The following is a 7151-nucleotide window of genomic DNA, read 5'->3' on the forward strand; positions in this document are numbered from 1 at the left end:
AGTGTCCTGATTTGTGTCAAATGTATTTTTTTTCCTGTGTCCGAATGTAGCTATGTAGTTAAAATACACAAGTTTGCCTACGTGTGTGATTATGGCGGTACAATGGTCTGCAATAATGAACCACTTTGGTATGGGGTACTTCACACTAACAGAGTGATCAGTGACTGACTTCTAAATGCAGTTTGATACCTTTTGTTAGTAATGCCATGGAAGGGCCAATAAACCCAAACGGACTGTTCTAGAAAGAAAGCTTTATTATAATTGTTTTCGCTAAGTAATTTTTTTATTTCCAATGCATATTTTTCTAATAAAAAATTTACTAGTCGATTGTTCTATGTAGTAGCTCCTTCTAATAATTGTTTGTTTGCCTTCCCAACCCTTTCTGGTATAATTTTTTTTTTTTTTTTTTTTTTATCCAATTTTATTTCTGAGTTTAGCTTCCTCAATGCATGCTCATTCCGTGCTAATGTCATGTTTTCATTAAGGGCTATGCAGGCATGAGAGTTTATTTTTCAGAATACTTTTTAAAATACTCTTTAATTATAAATTTTGAACAATTTGAAGAAGTAATACACAGAGCAATGGCAGCATGCATTAAGCCCAAAGACGACAAATGATCCTTTAATTTGTTTGATTATGGCAAATAGAAATCTGATTGCTATGGGTTACTGCATGGTGCATGTTCCCATGTGCTTTGCACTGCACATGTATATATCTAATTTTTTTTGTTTATTTTTATAATTTAGCATATACCATTAAGTACTGCCATTGTGCAGCTATAATGCAACATAAAAAGTATTCTGTTAATTTTTCTGTAAAACTGTAAATGCGGTGCCAATTATATACTGTGTAACATAATAAATCATCCAGGGAAAATATGTGACCTAATATTGTCATTAGAAACTTCAATATTACATATCGCAGTGGGGGAAAAAAACAGTTTAGTGTATAGTGCAAGAAACTCCATAAAAAATGTTATATTGTAATCCTCAGTCTGTAAATGCAATGTACTTGTGTGTAACAAATCTCTTCTAAGATTGTCAACCCACCAATTGAAATTTGCACTAAATCTTCTAGTGTGTGACTGCACACCACAACCAGGTGAATTCAACACTCACTAGAAGCATAAGCTAAAGTGCACAGCATATCTTACCGATCTCTAAAGCCCCGTACACACGTACCGATGGTCGGCTTACAAATGTTCCTCTTTTCTCCCCGGGATGTCGGTGTCTGCTGAAAAGTGCAAAGACAGCACAAGGACAGCACAAGAATTTTGTCCGCCGACTGCAGAAGTGATGTCATGTAATGGTTAACTTTCCCTGTGTTTTCTATTTTCTGAGCATGCCCAGTCTTGCAAATCTGCGGTCTGTCGGCCGAATTGTGTACTGACAGGCGAACAATCGTCCGTTCTGGTGTCGGCATACAAATATTTTCATGTTTGCACGAAAGACTTTTGTCCGCGGATTGTGCGCAGACATCTGTCGGAGGCACCATACTAACACGCGTACAATCGGCAGATCCTTCGTCCACCGACGTTTGTATGCCGACGATCGGTACGTGTGTACGGGCCTTAAGAGCAACTCTACCCTTTCCAACCAAACAAGATCCAGTCTGACAGCTTTAAAGCACCTCCACTCCTCCTGCTCCCGATAGCCTGGTACGCCAGCAAGGACTGCACTGCAAGTCCCATATAAAAAGAGCAGATAAAATAAGGCCATAGTGCAGTATTTTTTTTTTTTTTTTTTTTATTGAAGTAATGTAAAATGGCAATGTAAGCATCCGGATGAAACTGTGACGCAAACTCGTATGAAAAGCTGCCGCTTGGGAACCGTGCGCAGAGTCCTGGTGCTGACATTGCATATGATGTTCACTAAATGATTTATGATGTTGCACAGTATATGATTAAATAGGAAAAAAGGTGCGCTAACCACAAATGCGTGAAGGCTGCTGCAAATAAAAGACCCTGAACACAAGGTCTGAAAACGAATAAATGTGCAGATATTAGTGCGCTGTCAAAAGGGGGGAAAAAAGGAGTTAATATCCCTCATCTAAATTGAGTGAACCACTCGCTAAAAGCGAATTCCCCTTCAAATAGGAGTGCAGTGAAAGTGAAAACTTCCTGGGAATTATACTATAGTTCCCAGGAGGTTTTCACTTTCACTGTACTCCTATTTGAAGGGGAATTGGCTTTTAGCGAGTGGCTCACAGTATGATTGGCACAGCATTTTTTTTAAATTTTGATTATTTTAATCATTTTGCTGGCTGCTTACCGTCATTCATAGCACTGACCTAAAATATTTTACTTCCTTTTTTGTAGTCTTTAATTTTGATGCATTTCCTTATCTGTCCAGGGCTGTGAAAAAATTCTGCTTACATGTCTTTAAGGAAGTCATGCTATTGTGCTGCCAAAGCCATGTTTTTTGGGGGGTTTTTTTGGTCTCATTGTAAATGTATGTATTTTTTTTTTTTTTTTTTTTCTTCACCCAATCGAATGACTTCTTGTATAAGGATGTCCATGAGGAAGGGCAGTGAGTTATTGGTTTGATGCATCTTTAATTCAAGGGAACCTGCCAAGTCAGAAATAGGAGTTGCCAGTTCTGACTTTAAAAGGGAACGCTCCATTGCTGTTTTCTTCAACCTTGCCTCCTTGCTTAAAGAGGAAGTAAACTTCCATGGATTGTTTGTACGTATAGGTAAGCCTTTATTGTAGGCTTACCTATAGGTACTGTAAAAATCTCCTAAACGTCTACGGTTTAGGAGATATTGTATATGCCGCCAATGATGTCATTGGCGCATGCATTCTGAAGGAACGACCACCCCTGCCCGTTCCTTCAGCGTCCTGTGTCGTGACCGGCAGGTCCCGTGTGCATGCGTGGGAGTGATGTCAAGCAGACCCGGAAGGAAAACGGGCAAAGATGGCTGCGGCCTCCAGTGGTGACAATAAGGGCTTCGTTTGCAGGTAAGTTTCACATAATGTGCTTGTATGTTATGCATACTAGCACATTATACCTTTTTTTCTTTGCAGGTCAGGAAAAGAAAAAAAAAGAGGCAGCGCAAACTTCCTCTCTAAAGTGGAGATCGTGTGTGTTACTTTTTTAGGGGGAGGTTAGAGCACCTCTGTCAGATTTTGGTTTTGTTTTGATGCTAATTTGGGAGCTGTACCTCACATCCTGTCCTGGAAGTCATTGGCACAGGGAGTAAGATAACATTTCTCAAATGGGACTGCAGGCACCTATAAAAGGTTTATTTTAAGTCTGAAGGGTTATAATCTTAAAGCAGTGATTGCAGCCTTTGTCACCCACCCCCTGTTCTATTGATTAAGTGTTCACCAGCACTTGACCCGAGACATTCACTGGCTTGAAATTCTAACTTCACCGAATGCATTCTTGTTCTGGTTTTGCAATTTAACTACTGAATCAAGCATTCAAGCCCCATATCTTGCACCTTCCTAAACCAGTTTTTAATGGCAGCTCACATATTTTGTCCCTGACAGGTACCTATTTAAAGCTCTTATGTAAAAGAACAACAAGGGTTATATAGCATTGATGGCTAGTCAGCTTTACTGATCTTGTGATTATCCTGCCACCTAATAGAAACCAGTTTGGAAAAGTGCTTGTATAAGCCACTGATGTGGATGCTGGCCTTTAAATCCTCACTAATGGGTTGCAAGTGTGCCTCCTGCCCTTTGTCAGCCACCCTTTCTTGCCTCTAGGTGGTATATACTTTTAAAAATTGTCATACCATTAAAGCAATATAATATTCCATTATATATACATATACAGAAGCACTTGTAGTTAATCAACAGTGTAAGTGGCCATATTGTGCTTGTTGCACTACTTTTCTGTCATAGATTTTGCTGTAAGCATGACCTGCAGTTTAATTGACAGAATCTCCTGATAACTTGCTAGTCTCCTGTCTGCACTCTTCAACTGCCTAATGGCTCCAAATGGCAATATCCCCTAATCTGTACCACATAAAAGTTCTTAATTCCTGCAAGATGTAGATTGTTAGACTGATTTTGTCTCCTAGATCAAAATCTTATCTAAAGAAACCTTTTGATTTGTCTTTACATTATGCTAGTGGATGGGCTGGTCCTGGGCCATATCCACATTCCTTGCATGGGCTTCTTGCATTATACTTTTAGAATGTAACCCTCTTGCTTCATGTCAGTGCCAGATGTTTATGATTAAAAAAAAAAAAAAGTACCAAAAGATTCAGGTATTCTAATCCTCTGGTATCTGCTTTCTTGCTAAAACCTCTATGCAATAAGACTTTGAAGCTGCTACAAGTGAGCAATACTCGTGTGTCTTTACCTTGATTTTAAGGCTTGCCCTGCTCTTATGTTTGTATAAACGGAATGTTGCACTTGTTTTCAAGAATTGTATAGACCACTTTCTGATATGTGTTTTAATTTTAATAAAAATGTATTTTACTTTCAACCTAGAGTCAATGAATTGATAATTTTTCTTGACTGATCACTGTGCCCCCTATAATCTTAAATATTTTGGGTGCATTAATGTAGTAATTCTGTCATTTCCCCAACTGGTCAATGCATTGTATCCCACGTTTTACTTATTTTTAATCTTCAAAAAAGGCTGGGGGAATGTACGCCAAGGAATAGTGGGTATTATATGCAACCCCAGATGGTAATGTCAAAATTTGCATACAAAGTTTTTAATGACTTCCAATAGCGAAAAGAGAATTTTTTTCATATTTGCGTTTTTACTTTCCACTGCTTAGACCAGGAAGTTCAACTCTTCTCACGTATTGACAGAAGTTTTAGACAACATAAGAGTCCGGCATGATGGGGTAATGTCCACAGTACCATAGACACATAGATAACTGATTCCCAAATGTGTACAGATCGCAGGGTAACTCCTACTGCAAATCTTGCCGCTGTGTTAAGCCCCGTACACACGTACCGATCGTCGGCCGAACGATCAGCTGTCTTTTGTCCAGGGCTGTCGTGTCTGTTGAAGACTGCACACGAATTTTGTCGGCCAACAGCCGACTGCAGAAGTGATGTCATGTGATGGTTAACTTTCCTTGTCTTTTTTTTCTTTTCTGAGCATGCCCAGTCTTGCTAATCTGCTGTCTGTTGGCCGAAATCTGTACTGACTGGCAAACAATCAGCCGTTCTGGTGTTGGCCAACAAAAATTTTAATGCCTGCACGACAGATTCTGTTCGGCCGAAAATGCGCTGTCTGAAGCATCATACTAACAAGCCTACAATCGGCCGATCGGTCGTCGGCCGAATATTTACGGCCGACAATCGGTACGTGTGTACGGGGCTTTACGCTATGGACCTTTTTGGTCTGACGTCGGGGATCATACCTGACAAGTTATCAGACCACCATGGACCTCTCTGGCTTAATAATGAGCAGACTGACCTACCTCCCAGATCTGTGATAGACTAGTACAGCTGTGAAGTGGAGATAACCACAACCTTGGAGCTGGATGTTGCTCAAAGGGGTATAGGGGCTCACTGTTGGCTGTGTGGCTGATCGTGTCTGATCCATGTAGCTCATACTTGGATCCATGGAAGTGAAGGACACCATCCCGCAGCATGATCCGCTTGTGTAGTTGGCATTCCTTAAATCTACTACTGCTTCAGCAGTATTTGTCTGCACATGTGCAGTGGATGTAGGCCTGCCAATTGGTTTGCAATTCGCTTACAGAGCTTTACTGTATGTCATTCTGAGAGGCAAGGACTCTAGCATGAGCGCTACAGTCAACGTGTTTCACCCGCTTTCTATTGCAAGCTTTGAAGCCTGCAACAATAGGAAGTAGGTGAAACACATTGACTGAAGCATCCAATTCGCAGTAGGAATTACCCTGTGATCTGTACATGGGTAATCTGTGTGTCTATTGTGCTGTGGCCTCCCTGGTTTAAGCAGTGGAAAATTAATGCATATATGAATTCTCTTGCAGTTGCTGAAAACCCTTTTAACGCCTGTGTTTGATCTGCATTTTTTTTGTTTTTTATTTTGCATATTGACACCCCCATGATTTTGATTCTTTGAGCTTACCAAGTTGAATTGAGTGTAGCCTGTGATGCAAACTCAAGAATAACCATTATCCGCTGTACGCCATTCATGCCTATATGGCATTGATGGCATATAGTCATGAATGGCATTTTAAAGGCTCTGGATTGAGCATGAAGACATGGCGCTTATGGTGTGGTGGCCCCCTTTTTTTTTTTTTTTTTTTTTTATAAGTGATTTTTGTCATTTTGAGTCTGGACTTTTTTTTTTTTTTTTGTTTTTTTTAAGGTGACAGGGGGAGGTTTAAGCCCCCGTTCACAAGAGGCGACCTGGTCGCCTCACAGGTCGCCTTCCATAGGGAAGCTGCGGACCCGTTCTAATAGGAGCGACACAAGTCGCTCCGACTTAGAAAAAGGGTCCAGAGCTTCTTTGGGGCGACCAGGAGGCGACCGCCATAGACTTCAATGTTATGAAGTCCGTGGCGGCCGCTCCGAGGTCGCGGCGCGCTGCTCGCACCGCGATCTCGGAGGTCGCCACCCGAAGTCGGATCGCCCCTATGTGAACGGGGGCTAAAATGCATTTTATTTATTTTGTTTTTTTTAGTGTTTTCATATATTTCCATGTTCTAAAAAACCCTTTTGTATACTTTTTTTTTTTTTTTTTTTTTTTTTTTTTTTAATATATATATATATATATATATATATATATATATATATATATATATATATATATATATATATATATATATAATTTGGGGTCGCATTTAATACCTACTTTTCCTTGGGGTACTTTCCTATAGCCTTTTTGCATGTTGTACATTGGGTAGATATATTGGTGTAATAATGGATTCTTGAACTGTTCTCCTTTCTGCTGTGGTGCCATACTGGTGTGATAACACCATAAATTAGTATATATTACTTTGCTAATCTTGTCTGTGTGTATGACCAATTAAAATGTCTCTACTACATTTTTAAGGACCTTTTGCAAAGTTGGAGTCCAATTCATATGCCACCTTAAACTTTGATTTCTTTAAGCACCCCCCCATTGCCACATTTGGCACTTTTGCAGGGGGGGGGGGGGGGTTGCAGGTACCTGGTTTTCCCGGGCACCCTCTCCCACTTCCGGGTCAGATTGTTGCGGCGATCTACGAGGATGTTCGGCCCCTCC

The sequence above is a fragment of the Pelophylax lessonae genome (genome assembly GCF_965119305.1).
Source record: "Pelophylax lessonae genome assembly, chromosome: 1".
NCBI classification, from domain to species: domain Eukaryota; kingdom Metazoa; phylum Chordata; class Amphibia; order Anura; family Ranidae; genus Pelophylax; species Pelophylax lessonae.